The sequence below is a fragment of the Eumetopias jubatus genome, unplaced genomic scaffold (genome assembly GCF_037043125.1).
Source record: "Eumetopias jubatus isolate StellerSeaLion01/CBP00866 unplaced genomic scaffold, mEumJub1_p1.0 scaffold_4, whole genome shotgun sequence".
Taxonomy (NCBI): domain Eukaryota; kingdom Metazoa; phylum Chordata; class Mammalia; order Carnivora; family Otariidae; genus Eumetopias; species Eumetopias jubatus.
This window is the reverse complement of record NW_028274810.1, coordinates 183923325-183940168: the sequence shown is the minus strand read 5'-3', so window position 1 is coordinate 183940168 and position 16844 is coordinate 183923325.

Below are 16844 nucleotides of genomic sequence, written 5' to 3'. Positions count from 1 at the left end.
CTTACAGGTATTACCTGTATTTCGTTGTATTACCTGCGAATGAGTAAAACACTCTCCTTAGTGTTGGCCAGGGAGTTGACAATGTCTCTTTCTCTTTTTTTTAATCCCTTCAATCATCACTTTTCTGTCCCTAGGGTAACTTCTCTATGAAGCTCGCAAGAACCTGAACTCCCACAGAGGAATTCAGTCATCATTTCTGTGCTTAACTCCACCAGTCAAGGATTGCTGTCAGATTCTGCTGGGTGAAAGACAGCCTCAGGCAAAAAGACCCAGGAGACAATGAGGAAAAGGAAGGAAGGCCAAGGTAAGTTGCACAGGGGAGCCAGGACTCAGCCACTGAAGTGAAGGTGCTGAAGGACATTGGGGAAGTTCCCCTCTCCCAACTGGGTATGGGAGTCAGGATGCTGATACAGTCATTCCATTCATCAGTTGACTGCAGAAGAGAGCTCCTACCTTGTTCAAGATATTGTGACCCCCAGAGACAAACCATGAGAGACTGTGGACTCTGAGAAACAAACTGAGGGTTTTAGAGGGTGGGGAGGGGATGGGTTATCCCGGTGATGGGTATTAAGGAGGGTATGTACTGAATGGAGCACTGGGTATTAAAGGAAAACAATGAATCATGGAAAACTACATCAAAAACTAATGATGTAATATATGGCGACTAACATAATAAAATAAAATTAAAAAAAATAAAATACGAAATAAACAAATGTGAACTGAAAAAAAAACAGATGAATGGAGAGAAAAAAAAGATATTGTGACCCCCAAAGAGGCATTTGACCACCAGAGTCTTAAAAACCACCTCAAAATGCACAGCTCTTCTTAGCAATTTGATTCAAAGAACAACAGGAAAGCTCTCTTTTGCCCAACAGAATCCCTCCAAACCTGGGATCATTGGTGTTTTGAAAATTATTATCAAATCTTGTATCTTTTTAGGTTTTGATTGCAGATTTTCATTAGAAGATGACAAAACATCAGAATGATGGGATCTCCATGTGTCTGAGGGTCCTTCTCTGTTAGGAAGATAGCAGATGAATCATCTCCATATGTCTGGGGGCTTGTTTCCTGCCAGAGGGATCCCAGACTACCACCAAACCAACCTAGGAAGATGTTTTGTTTGAAAATTAAGCAGTAACCAAATAAGAAAAAAAGTAAAAATAGTATGTTAAAGTAAAATAGCTAAGAAAGACAGAATTATCCATCTTTCTACTACCTATTTATTTATGATTTCATGCATTCAACATACATACAACTGTCTCTGTGCAACACACTTTTGAAAGGGTATTTACAGTATCTATCCTCCTTTTGCACTCACATTGGTTAATTTTTGTTGTTGTATTTAGCACACGGGTGCCTCACACAGCTGGTAACAGTACTGAGTTGGTTCAAACACAGGTGTTTCTGGCTCTTGCAATATGCTGATTGCACAGAATGATTTCATGTAGAGGAGCAAATGCAGAGCCACTCTTCCCCAAAAGACAAAATATATATAGAAAGCGTTATTTGGCAAGGACAAAAAAGAAGAACAGGAAAGGTATTACTTGAAAAGATTTAGGTAAAGTTGTTTTTTCTTTTTTAAGATTTATTTATTTGAAAGAGAGAGCATGAGTGGGTGGGGGGCAGAGAGGGAGAGGGAGAAACAGACTCCCCAATGAGCAGGGAGCCCAATGTGGGGCTGGATCCCAGGACCCTGAGATCATGACCTGAGCCGAAGGCAGAGGCTTAACCGACTGAGCCACTGAGGTGCCCTAACCGTTTTAAAAAGGTAAAAAACTTTAAAGACGTTTCCAAGTTGGTACAATTCCAATAACTTGACCTTTTGCTCTCCCGTACATCTCATATGTATATACATAGTGTATGTGTATGGAGAGGTTTGCCAGGTACTTCTATAATGAAAGCAGAATGCAGAACTCAGCCTGGGACTTCTAAACTATAAGACAATGTTCTCATTCTGATCACTCATAAGAAACCTCTACTAGTTGGGACAGTCTTTTGAAGGCAAAAATTACTAATTATGATAAAGGCAGTTTTGTTTCATTTGAGTTCTATTTTTTTTTCTTTTTTACCAAACTAATGGCCAAAATAAAGTGAAGCCAAAATGGGCAGAGCATTAAAAAACCTTCAGGCAGTTGCTGTTGCCAGGGGAACCTGGCTTGTGCTCTGAACACAATGAGGAAGTCCGCTTATGTGGAGTCAGGTTGTCAGGAGTATGAGATTTTATCAGAATATTGGAGAAAAGCTATAAAATAGAGAGGAAAAATAAACTGCTAAAATGCTGTACACTATTATGCACGGATATAAAGCACATGTTATTAAACTTACACTTTATCGCTACCTGCCATTCTGCTCAGTGCTAAAACTATGCTTATGACTCTAAGTACTTTTAAAGCTGAAAAATGTGTTTTCAATGATTCTTATTGCTTCATGCTACAAAGTGTCTTGGGTGGTGGGTGCTTTGGCATTTCTATTGTATAGACTATGGACCCTGCCAGTAAACTGTGATCAACTGGTTTTGTTGTGGCTCTAAAAACAGACATAAACCTGCACTAAGTATAAGCTGAAGGCAGCAGTTACATCTGCTTAAGATGCCAGGCGTGGCCAGTGCAGCCTAAAAGGAGCCAGAATGCAGCAGGCCCCAGGTCCATCACTGATCAGTTATTGCTGAATGTCCCCAAGTGGCAGGTGAGAAGGCTGGACTCGAGGGAGTAAAAAGGCAGTTTTTTCCCAAACAGGTTATGCAATCTAGTGTGAGAGACAGAATTTAATTTTTAAAAATTTTATGAATAATTAATAACGAGTTAACTGGTGTTTTATAGGAAAACTGTTTAATAATAAACAAGGTGGTCAACGACAAATGCAGCAAGTTTGTGCAAAGTAAATAAAAGGCTTCCCTTCTTCAAAATGCTATTGGCAAATTGCCATAATAAAGATGTAAGTCCCCTTCATGTCTTTGTCGTGAAGACATCCTGTGAGCTATTGCAAGTGTATAGCCTGCGCATGTTTAGGGGGTGCTGAAGACCAGATGTCAGGGAAACTTCCTCATGACAAAAGCATCAGGGAAGTCCTTCAAGACCAACGAGTGTTGAAGCTGACACTTAAAGACTGCAGGTAGTTCTCCAGGTGAAGAGGAAGAAAGGGACATTCTAGGCAGAGACATTCTAGCATATGTGAAGAACATGCATGAGCAGGAGTGGAGAACATTTATGGAACTGATGGGAATCCGAGGTATCTGAGCCTGATGACCAAGGGAAATGTGGCACAAGATAAAATGGCAGTCAAGGTCAAGATTACACTGAGCCCTGGAGCACCTGGGTGGCTCAGTCACTTGAGTACCTGACTCTTGGTTTCCACTCAGGTCATGATCTTGGGGTTGTGTTATCGAGCCCTATGGGCTCCACACTCAGCACAGAGTCTGCTTGGAACTCTCTCTCCCTCTCCCTCTGCCCCTCCTGCTTGTGCTCAATCTCTCTCTCTCTCTGTCTGTCTGTCTCTCAATCTCTCTCTTATAAGTAAATAAACCTTAAAAAAAAAAAGGATCCCTAACAAATAATATGGTGAAGGTTTTGGATTTCAGCCTAAGACACATGAAGAGACATGAAGAATCTCAGGTAGGAGAATAATATGCTCAGATTTGGGATTTTTGAGCTATCACTTATGTTTACTTTGTAGACTGTATTGGAAGGGACAAGAGCAGATGTGACAAGTCCCATACTGAATCAGCATCATGTACTATTACCACTAAAAGACACCTTAGTGTGACACTTACCTGCGTATTATATAAATGAGGGATAAAATGAGGATTTTCCCATGGTCACGGAGCTGAGTCTTAAACCTGAAACTGCTTACACTGAACCACTTGATTGAACTGAATCCACAGATTTGAAATTCAGTGTCAGTCCCATGTCAGGGGCTCGGTTGGGGAGTGAGAGAAATTATGGCAACAAAGGCAATAAATGGCACATGGTGGCATGTTCCCAGTGTTAGCAGCACTGATGGTACTGAGGTGAGAGCCAGGTGGAGCATGGAGGAAGACATAAGTGGAGAGTCCCAAGGACAACAGTACACAGACTGAGGGGTTATGAGTAGATTGCAAGTTGGCAGTGGTGGTTGATGGGTTTGCGGAGGGTGTATTTGAAAACCAAACAGTAGTAAAACTACTGTAATAGTCTAGGTGAGAGATGATTCAACCCTAAAGCAAGGTAATTGCTGAGCAAGTAGGGAACATGATAGTTTTGAGAACCATTTAGGAAATTAAATTGGCAAAACTTGTAGTTTTAAAATGAATATAGAATTTAGGGAGGAGGAAGAGCCTAGGATTACTTTAGGCTTATGCTTCGGTGACCAAGTGGAGGACGGCACCATTAAGAAATAAGAAATATTGGGCGCCTGGGTGGCTCAGTTGGTTAAGCAACTGCCTTCAGCTCAGGTCATGATCCTGGAGTCCTGGGATCGAGTCCCACATTGGGGGGGTCCCTGCTCAGCAGGGAGTCTGCTTCTCCCTCTGACCCTCTTCCCTCTCGTGCTCTCTATCTCTCATTCTCTCTCTCTCAAATAGATAAATAAAATCTTTTAAAAAAAGAAATAAGAAATATAGGAGAAGTCACAGCAAGCTTGGAGGAGAATGTAGTGAGCCCAGATTTTTCAAAGCTGTGTTTGAGGCACCCATGAGGAATTTGTTTGTGTATGTGGTATAGGATCACATACAAGGTCACATGTGGGGAGAGTTGGTGTTGGAGAGATGAAGGACAGTTAGAGCTAAGGACAGGAATAAGGGTACCAGGGTGAAGATGGTAAGAAAGGCAAGCTGATGAGACAATGATGAGAAACCACACCATAGGGATAGGGATCTGACAAAGAGGGCTGATAAAAGGCATAAATGAAGGAGGAGAAAGAGAAACAGAGTCAGGGAAATCTAGAGAAGAGAGAATTTCAAGGAGAGGTGATCAACAATGTCCACATGACAGAGAATGTAAAATAAGATACTTGACAAAGAAAAAGTCACTGGGGGCCTGACATTATCTATAATTAAAGGTGTGCTTTCTATTTGAGCATTAGAACAGAAATGAACAGACAATAAAACATAATGAAAGACTGAGGAGCAACTTGAAATTAGGGTTCTCTGTTGAAGGAACTCTTACTCTGGAGATGAGGACTACGTCAGCTGGCTAGTGGAAAAGATACCTGCTTTCTGCCCTGCCCAAGGCCATTCCTCACTTTGGATCTCACTGTGGGCACAGAAAGGGTCCCTACTGGGCCAGTCTCCAGGTGAGAGAACAGTGCACACTGTGGTGTGGGAGGTGTCCTCTCTGTATTGACAAGGTCCCAGGCTGTCAGCTTATGTGATGTTCAGGAGTCAAGGACCCAGCTCTGAGGCAGAAGACCAGCTTTCCTGTTTCCCCAGAACCATGTGGATAATCTCTGTTTACCCCTACACATCCACTCTCTGTCTTCTTCACCCTGCTCTGTGTCTAGAAATTACTGGTTGGGTCCAGGTATGGGAGGCAGCCTGGCAAGAGATCAGAGGGTAGGTGGAGAGTGAAGTCCTATTTTTGTCCCAAGGTTCTCCCACCAATGTCTTCTGTCAGCCTGTTTGCCCTGTGAAGGCACAGCTCCTGCATAGCAGCCCCCTCCACACAGCTGCCCTCTCAGAGTTGCAAGAATTCTTCCTTCCTTTTGCCCTTCATGCCAAAAGATGGAAGAACTCCCTCCCTCCTGCTTCTCTCACTGAGGTACTCAACTCATCTTTCCTGATTTCCTGCAGCTCTTTCCACACCTTATAAATATCCTTTTATTAGGAGGGCACTTGTGATAAGCACTGGGTGATGTATGGAATTGTTAAATCACTCTATTGCACACCTGAAACTACTATGATACTGTATGTTAACTAACTGGAATTAAAACAAAATTAAATAAATTAAATAAATTAAAACAAAAAAATAAATTCTCTCAGTTACCAAGTTTACAGTAACTCTCAGGACCCACATTCCCTGATTCACAAGGATCTTTGCTAATTATACGCACCCTGCTACAAGGAGGGAGCTGGGCAGAAGCAACTCATATGTTACCCTGGTCACGCTTGACCCACAGTCGTAGAGAAGGAAGTTGGTTGTAACTTTCTTTCAATTCATTTTAAAACATTATACTTTTGTGTTTGATAATCTGCCTTCCCTAATGCCCTAAATAACTGAAGAGATATTGTCTTGCCCAGCTTTGAATTTCTTGGCTCACCTTTGAGTTGTCTTAGAATGGATAAAACAATGTATTAGTGCCACAAAACAACGTCAATGCAAAGGCTCCCAAGAAGAGATTTCTTCTCCCTTTTAATCATCAACATGGTGTGTGTTTCCTTTGAGGTTAAAACATACTCCAACTCCACACACTGTAGGTCATGACCAGACTGGGTAGTGAAGAAGGGGTGTCCTCACTGGCTATTGTGGAGAGACATGGCCAACTGATCTAATCCTGCCAGGCCATGGGATCACACATATCAAAGTCACATTATGTCTCAGCTCATTAGACACTATGTGAATTATTTGTAGAAATTAGAAAATTTTCATGTGACTCCCAGTAATATCATATCTCATATAATTTTATTTGTCTAAAACCTTTTGCAGAAACATGTTAGAATTTTAAGAGATTCTTTTCTCTTTTTCTCTTTGTTTGGTGTGTTTTCTGTCAAACCAATGGATCCCTAGCACCTTACATTAACACCTTACATTAATTGTTACTAGGACTGCTGTTCTGGGAATCATGCTCTCTTCCCAGTGTTTGTATGCCCCTTGTTTGGCTTAGAAGACACATAATAAGAAGGGAATCCTCCCAGGGATGCTTTTCATAGATATTTCCTGAACCATCTCTTCATCTCTGATGCAGTCCATCCCAAATGGGTCTAGAGAAGAGGAGGGTACCTCTCCACTTCCATCTTTACTGCCCCCTCTTTACTTGAAAACACTGGTCTGGAGTACAGCTGGAGGCACTTCAGATCTTCAACTACTGAGAGCTAAATCAGAAGAGCCATTTTAAAAACATGAGCATATAATTTGTATTGCTCATAGTTCATACAATTTTCTTATGATTTCACTTTATGCATAAAAACATGAGTTTCAAGGGAGAGCAAGAAGGTCACGAGTTTTTAATTCAGAAATAATCATAACTACTGATGCACAACGTAGCAAGCAAGGACATTTAGGGCAGGTTTATAAAAGCCTGTCAACTGAGGAATTGACCGACAGCTAGTTTGAAAGATAACTGGTTTCCCAGGAACTGAGGGACTCTTTACTCCCAGAAATAGCCACTTTCTGTCTTCCCCCTGAATGGTTCAGGATAAGCTGAACAGACACCCCAGAGTGTAGCCAGTACATGCCGCAAACACAAACCCTCATCCTCCCTACTCATCTGGCTCACTCAACCTCACCAAACTCACTGTTCTATATGCCAAGAGTGGAAAATATTTTGATTTTATAAGTATTCATAATGGTATTACTGTCTATATTCCCAATATAGTATCTGGCATCTACAAAACATATATTGACTGAATGAATTAAGAATAATGGTGGGTTATAGGTTACATTTCATAATAAAGAAGCAAAAGCATATGGATGGGCTTGAGACCAGAAAAGGTGCTGATAGAATCTTAGCATGTGTTTGAAAGTTAGCATTAACTTGAGACAGTGGTTACATTTGATTTAAAATCACCTGTGATATTAAATACTTTAATAGCATTTTCTTTCCCTTTTTCTTACCTACTCCTTAAAGCAAAATTATGAACAAAGTGACAGAACTCAAGGGATAATAAATCTGGAGAAAATAAGCTGGTAGTTTCCTTTGAATTTTAGGTAGCATTGTATACATTTATTAAGATCAATAAACTCACTGAGCTTAATAGAATTTCGAAGTTCATGACTCCAAAGAGTTTAGGTTCAGAATAAGCTTTGTATTTGAAGGCAATGCTTGCCAAAAATGTCACGTGTTTTGCAATAAATTTCACAATTACTCAGCAGTGAGAGTCTAGAAATAAAATCTCCTGAGTGGACAAGCCATAGTAACTCCTGACCATCTCTGACTGACTCCTTCGTTTCATAAGAAAAAGAGCTCTAATTTCTAGCATTTTTACAGCATATGCCATTAAAATTAAAGGCTGTGGACTACACTCAAAGGATATTTGAAAAGAAGATCAAAGCTTAGTTTTACAAACTACAAAAAAAAAAGTACAGAATGTTTGAATATTCCTCCCTAAGAAAGAGATAATTGCCATAATATATCAGGTGACACAGAGGTGAATTTTCTTTGCTTTTAGTCCTGACGTCATCTGCTCCCTCCTCTCGACCCCAGTTTAACAGAAAGTGAAAACAAAAACATTTGAACAGCAGAGGGTGTAGGTACTATAAAATATTACTTTGGGTAAAGAGATAAAAGCAAATAAAAATAGAATTCACATATAAAAATTTGCAACAATACAGCAAAACTGAAACCCAGTTTGACTTCAAAGGTACTGTTTTTTACTGATTTCAAAATCTTTGCCATATATCAAAGCATCTCTTTATACTGATGGCAATACGGTAGCATAAATTTGTGCAAGCCTTTGATTTTGTCAAAGTATTTCATATGATAATATCTCATTTGGATATGATAATTTCCATGTACTTTATAGGCAGAATAACCCTATCTCTATTTTATGACTAAAACACAGGCTCCAAGGTTTTAAGCCACATAACCATGATCATTTCGTAAGTGGAGGATCCAGAAATAGAATCATTCTTTTGAATCCCACCCAATGATCTTTTCACCTCCTCAGGATGCACAAAAATCTTAGTTTGAATGAAGGCAGAGATGAGTCATGGGAGTAAAATTAAAAAGTGAGAAGAATGTCAAGTATTTGCTCTAACTTTGAAGTATGAACTGTGGCTTCATTGTCTATTGTGCAAGAGCTAGTTAATATATTTTATGAAACAGAGACTAATGGTCATAATGGAAATTATTATGAAAAATTTCACCAATGTTAGTATGTTAAACTCCCCTAAAAAGGGGTTATATTTAGACAACTACAGTAAGTAGAAGGAAAGACTAGTCAGTTCCACAGTAAAGTCAAAGAAAGACACTGAATAAGTGTCATACTGCAAATATGTTTATTTGAAGAAAAGTAATTGATATGAACAGGATTATATCACTCATGTGAAAGTAATACAATTAAAAAATATAGTACAATTTATCAAGTTTCGTTGGTAAACATTAAGAAAATATCATTTATAGTTTAATATAGAAAAAGATTATTTTTTTATTGGTTTAAAAAGATTGTTACTTGTTTTAGTAATATGAACCAAAAATCCAAACTGTTTACAAAGGTATTGAGAAGTTTTGCTCCTTCCCATCCTATCTTTATCTCCCCATTCTATCCCTACCTCATACAAGTAAACTACTTTTTATTTTATTTTATTATGTTATGTTAATCACCATATATTACATCATTAGTTTGTGATGTAGTGTTCCATGATTCATTGTTTGTGCATAATACCCAGTGCTCCATGCAGAACATGCCCTCTTTAACACCCATCACCAGGCTAACCCACCCCCCACCCTCCTCCCCTCTAGAACCCGCAGTTTGTTTTTCAGAGTCCATAGTCTCTCATGGTTCGTCTCCCCCTCCGATTTCCCCCCCTTCATTCTTCCCCTCCTGCTATCTTCTTCTTTTTTTTTTTTTTAACATATAATGTATTATTTGTTTCAGAGGTACAGGTCTGTGATTCAACAGTCTTACACAATTCACAGCTCACCATAGCAGATACCCTCCCCAATGTCTATCACCCAGCCACCACATCCTTCCCACCCCCCACCACTCCAGCAACATTCAGTTACAAGAAAACTACTTTTTGAGTTTCCTCCGTGTTCTTTCTTTTTTGTATCCCTTTATGCAAATATAATTAAAGTGCTTTCTCTACATTTTTACACAAAAAATATTCATTGTTCTGAACCATTTGTTTTTCATGTAGCATACACACTGGAGATATTTCTATATCAATACAGTTTTCTTATTCTTTTAAAAATTGTTTTAATTTCTTCAGAGCATTACATTTTGTGGATATACCAGGGCTTATGTAACAAGTCCTTCACAAATAGAAACTTAGATTGTTTTCATCTCCTTCTTTCAGAAACAATACTGCAAGTGTGTTTACATGTCATTGTACATGTGTACAGGTAGGATAAGTTCCCAGAGGTTGGATAATTTGATGACAAGGTAGATAGAGTGGTGTACTGAAATCAGCTGTTAACATTTTAGGAATATTTGATCAGCTGTTAAAAACTGACATTACTAAAAGTTACATTACATAAATGTACAGTTAAATAAACTATGTTATAAATGAAGGTAATAGATACTTAGAAATGAATCACTTCCTTTTTTTTTTTTATGTCTTACTATAATCCATGCCTTGGAGGGTATGGCTATTGTATCAGTACAGGGAAACTGTATAATGGGCTATTACTGCCCATCTCTTCCCAATTCATGTTCAGTAGGATCGTATTTGTAGCTGAAATCATCAATGATAGGAATATTTGTACTTCAGAAACTGGCAAATCTTACAAATCAGTGTTTTGTTCATGTTTACCAGAGAGTTGGTTGTTAAACATTCACTTGCATACCACTTGTTGATGACTTTAATCTAATTGTGATCCATAACAATTTTGTAGACTTTACTTTGGTAAACTGAAATTAAATACTTTTAATTGATATCTGATTCTCACCTTCCACAGAATTCACTTATTTTATTGAGTCTCCTTACATTTCATGTCAATATAGTTATTCACATAAACTCAATAAAAATCTTATTGCTTTATGGCTTCACTTTATGTATAAAAACATGAGTTTCAAGGAGAGCAAGAAGGTCAGGAGCTTTTAATTCAGGAATAAACATAACTAATCATGCATAAATTAGCAAGCAAGGACATTAGGGTAGGTTTACAAAGGCACTGAGGAACTAATGAACTGCTAGTTTGGAAGATAACTAGTTTCCTAGGAACAGGGGTACTCTTTGACCTCTGAATAAATGCTTTCTGCCTTACCCTTGGCTATTCCAGGAGAGGCCATGCAGACAGCCCAGAGTGTGAACAATGCATGAACAAAGTGAGAATTTCAACAAAGAGATAGAAAATATTAAAAAATACCAAACAGAAATTACAGAGCTAACAAATACAATAATTAAACTGAAAAATGCAACATAGAGGTTAAATACCAAACTAGATCAAGTGAAGAAAGGATCAGCAAACTTGAAGACAGGGTAGTAGAATTCATCCAACTAAAGGAGCAAAAAGAAAAAAGATTAGAAAAGAATAAAGATAAAGGGATACTATGAAGTGGTCCAATATACACATTATAGGGGTTCCAGAAGGTGGAGAGAGAGAAAGAGCAGAAAGCTTATTCAAAGAAATAATGACAGAAAATTTTTCTAACCTGGGAAAAGAAATAGACATCCAGATAAAGAAATTCCAGAAAGTTGTAAACAAAATGAATTAAGACACCCACACCAAAACACATTATAATTAAATTGTCAAAAATTAAAGGCAAGGAATCTTAAAAGCAGCAAGAGAAAAACAATTTTTACAAACAAGGGAATGTCCATAGACTATAAAAAGATTTTTTAGTAGAAACTTTGCAGACCAGAAGAAAGTGGGGTGACATATTCAAAGTGCTGAAAGGAAACAAAAAAACAAAAAACAAAAAAAACCCTGCCAACCAAGAATGCTCAACCTAGCAAAGTTGTCCTTTAGAATTGAAGGACAGATAGTTTTCTAGTTAAAAAAAAAAAAAGATGAAAGAATTCATCAGCAGTAGACTGGTTTTACAAAAACTGTTAAAGGCAGTTCTTCACACTGAAATGATAGGACACTTTCTAGTAACAGAAAAACATATTATGAAAGTATAAATCACACTGAGATAGGTAAATATATAGTTAAATTCAGAATACTCTAATATTGTAATGGTGATGGGTAAATGGTTTTAACTCTAGTGTGAAGGTTAAAAGAAAAAACTATTAAAAATAACTACAACTGGGGCAGATGGGTGGCTCATTTGGTTAAGAGGCTGCCTTCAGCTTGGGTCATGATCTCAGGGTCCGGGGGTCGGGGCCCATGTCAGGCTCCCTCCTCAGCAGGGAGTCTGTTTTTCCCTCTCCCTCTGCTTCTCCCCCTGCTTGTGCTCTTTCTCTAAAACAAAACAAAACAAAACAACAAAATGACTACAACTACAGTAATTGGTTTATGGTAAACAGTATGGAGGTTCCTCAAGAAATTAAAAATGGAATTTCAATATGATCCAGAAATCCCAGTTCTGGGTACATATCCAAAGGAGAGAAAACCACTATCTTGAAGAGATAGATGTACTCATATGTTCAGTGCAGCATTATTTGCAATAGCCAAGGAAGGAAAATAACTTTAAGTGTCCATTAATGGATAAATGAATACAGAAAATGTGGAATACTATTCAGCTTTAAGAAATAAGGAAACCTTGCCATTTGTGATAACATGGAAGGTGTTGTGCCCAGTGAAATGAGTCAGACATAAAGGACGAACACTGTATAGTTACACTTACTGTGGAACTTAAAAGAAAAAAAAAAGTTGAACTCTTGCAAGCAGAGGCCTGGGAGGTGGGGAAATAAGGAGTTTCAGTAAAAGATACAAATTTTCAATTATAAGATGACTAATATCTGAAGATGTAAGGTATAACATGATGACCATATTGATAACACTGTAATTTATAATTGAACTTGCTAAGAAAGTAGAATTCAAATGTTTTCACACAGAGAAAAAAAGGTAAAAGAGATGATGGAGGTGTTGAATTGATGTGGTGGTGTCCTTGCACAATGCATATGTATATCAAATTATCATATTGTATTTTAAATACCTTAAAATTCTATTTGTCAATTGTATCTTAATAAAAAAATAATTAAATTGAGGGTAGCTCAATCAGTTAAGCAGCTGACTCTTAATTTTGGTTCTGGTCATGATTTCAGGGTCCAGGGATCAAGCCCCGTGTGGCTCCACTGCTTAGCTGGGGGTCTGCTTGAGGATTCTCTCTGTCCCTTTACCCTTCCCCCCACTGTGGTGTGCTCTATCTCTAAAATAAATAAATCTTTAAAATCTTTAAAAAAATTAAAATTAAAATAGAGCTTACTTGCATCCAGAGGATTGCCAAAATAGTCTCATAAAACATATAATGTACGATCGACTTTTTGTCTCCTACTCTTTACCCAATTTAAATGGACTTGCATAGTTATATTATGAATAACATTTAAGGAATGTACAAGTATTATGTAAAACAATTTTGCTCCAGAAGCTTCCTTTAATTTTGAGTGAAACATATCAAGTTGGAATTTGAAGAAAATTTACTACTTACCTAAATAATTATTTATTAATACCATCATGATTAAAATGTAAAAAGTAGATTAAGTGTTGTCTGAACTTTTTCTTCTTTCTTCCTTTTTGTCCTTTTTGGTACATATTGAAATTTGTTTCTGTGACTTAATAGAGGGTAAATGTGAATGTTCCTCGAGTTTTTGAAAAAAAATTTTCTCCAATGTAAAAATACAGACTTTAATAAAAGGTGATCAGACATATCTTACTAATCATGTTGTTTTAGTATTTTATATTCTTATTTATTTACAGTCAACTTGCTGTATTATGTGAGAGGTGAATTAAATTCCCTTACCAGAAGTATGTTTCTTTCTGTTCCTTTTGCTTCTGTACTTTGTTTCATGGATATTACTTCTATATTTTTGATGCATTGCTATTCATTGTTATTTATAAGTTATGTTTTCTGATTCCACGGACAGATATCTGAGGATAAATGGCAGCGGAAGGGAGCCGGGCCATGGGGATCTGACACCACCAGTGAGCGACAGCCTCCCACGCTGGGGACAGGGCACAGGCTCACAGACCGGTAGTGGTAGGAAAGGACTTTAGGGCAGCCCCTGGGATGGAAACCTGGAGCAGCGAGGTACGGGTCCGCATGCAGACTGGGAGCGGCTGGCAGTTTTAGAAGCACAAAGGGCAGAGACGTGCCCTGACCTGGAGGGAGGACTGGGAGCACTGCAGAGGGGCACACAACCCAGGATGCTGCAGTTTATAGCTGCACAGACAAAAACAGAGACAGTGTGGCCTGGAGAGCTCCCTGAAGAACAGACGGTGATCCCTCTGCTCTGAGGCAGAGGGTTGGAAACCGTCTCTTCTGCTCTGACTCTCAGAAGAGATGTGGAAAGCCACCAAGGACAGCTGCCAGAAAACAAAAGCCCCCCAAAACTGGTTCCCACTGAGCCCATCCCCCGCCACAGGGGGCAAGGCAACTCTGCCTAAACAGGGTTGCCTGAGTAACAGCACGGCAGGCCCCTCCCCCAGAAGACAGACTGGGAAAACAAGAGGCCAGCAACCCTAAGGTCCCTAGAAAACAAATGCATCTTGCTTGGGTTCTGGTCAATAATTTGGACTCTATACATTCCCTCTACCACCCATTAACAGAATGACTAGGAGGAGGAACCCCCAAAATAGAAAAGACTCAGAGATTATGACTTATGCCACAGATTTACAAATGGATGCAGATATAACCAAAATGTCAGAGATGGAATTCAGGCTAGCAATTGTGAAGACAATGGCTAGAATGGAGAAATCAATTAATGGCAACATAGAGTCTCTAAGGGCAGAAATGAAAGCTGAATTGGCAGAACTTAAAAATGCTATCAATGAGATCCAATCCAATCTAGATAATCTAACAGCTAGGGTAAGTGAGGCAGAAGAACGAATAAGCGACTTGGAAGACAATTTAATAGATAAAAAGGGAAAAGAGGAGGCCAGGGAAAAACAACTCAGAATCCATGAAAATAGAATCAGAGAAATAAGTGACACCATGAAGCATTCCAATGTCAGAATTATTGGAATCCCGGAGGAGGTGGAGAGAGAGAGAGGACTAGAAGATGTATTTAAGCAAATTGTAGCTGAGAACTTCCCTAATCTGGGGAATGAAACAAACATTTGTGTCCTAGAGGCAGAGAAAACCCCTCCCTAGATCAAGGAGAACAGGTCAATACCCTGGCATGTAATAGTAAAACTTACAAATCTTAGAACCAAGGAAACCATCTTAAGAGCAGTTAGGGGGAAGAGATTCCTTATGTATAGAGGGAGGAATATCAGAATAACGTCAGACCTATGTACAGAGACCTGACAAGCCAGAAAGGCCTAGCAAGACATATTCAGGGTACTAAATGAGGAGAACATGCAGCCAAGAATACTTTATCCAACAAGGCTGTCATTTAGAATGGATGGAGAGATGCAGAGCTTCCAAGACCAGCAGAAACTGAAAGAATATGTGACCACTAAGCCGGCCCTGCAAGAAATATTAAGGGGGGTTCTATAAAAGGAGAAAGACCCCAAGAGTGATATACAACAGAAATTTACAGGGACAATCTATAAAAACAACGTCTTCACAGGCAACATGATGACAATTAATTCATATCTTTCAATAATCACTCTCAACATGAATGACCTAAATGCTCCCATAAAATGGCACAGGGTTGCAGATTGGATAAAAAGACAGGACCCATCCATATGCTGTCTACAAGAGACTCGTTTTGAACCTAAAGATACATCCAGACTGAAAGTGAAGGGATGGAGATCCATCTTCCATGCCAACAGACCTCAAAAGAAAGCTGGTGTAGCAATTCTTATATCAGAGAAATTAGATTTTAAACTAAAGTCTGTAGTTAGAGACACAGAAGGACACTATATCATTCTTAAAGGGTCTATCCAACAAGAACATCTAACAATTGTAAATATCTATGCCCCCAACATGGGAGCAGCCATCTACATAAGCCAACTGTTCACCAAAATAAAGAGTCATATTGATAACAAAACGTCAATTGTAGGAGACGTCAATACTCCACTCTCAGCAATGGAAAGATCATCTAAGCAGAAAATCAACAAAGAAACAAGAGCTTTGAATGACACACTGGACGAGATGGACCTCATAGATATAGACAGAACATTCCACCCTAAAACAACAGAATATTCATTCTTCTCACACACATGGAACTTTCTCCAGAATAGACCACTTACTGGGTCACAAATCAGGTCTCAACTGATACCAAAAGACTGAAATTATTCCCTGCATATTCTGAGACCACAATGCTTTAAAACTGGAACTCAATCACAAGAAAAAATTTGGCAGAAATTTAAACACTTGGAAATTAAGACCACTCTGCTCAAGAATCTTTGGGTCAACCAGGAAATCAAAGAACTGAAACAATTCATGGAAATCAATGAGAATGAAAACACATCAGTCCAAAACCTATGGGATACTGCAAAGGTGGTCCTAAGGAGGAAATACATAGCCATCCAAGTCTCACTCAAAAAAATAAAAAAAATCCCAAATACACCAACTAACTCTACACCTTATAGAACTAGAGAAAAAGCAACAAATGATGCCTAAGCCATGCATTAGAAGAGAAAAAAAAAAAAGATTAGAGCAGAGATCAATGAATTAGAAACCAGAAAAAGAGTAGATCAGATCAATGAAACTAGAAGTTGGTTCTTTGAAAGAATTAATAAGATCGATAAACCACTGGCCAGACATATCCAAAAGAAAAGAAAAAGGACCCAAATTAATAAAATTATGAATGAAAGGGGAGAGATCACGACTAACACCAAGGAAATAGAAACAATTGTTAGAAATTATTATCAACAACTATATGCCAATAAGCTGAGTAATCTAGATGAAATGGATGCCTTCCTGGAAACCTATAAGCTGCCAAGACTGAAACAGGAAGAAATTGACAACCTGAATAGGCCAATAACCAGTAACAAGA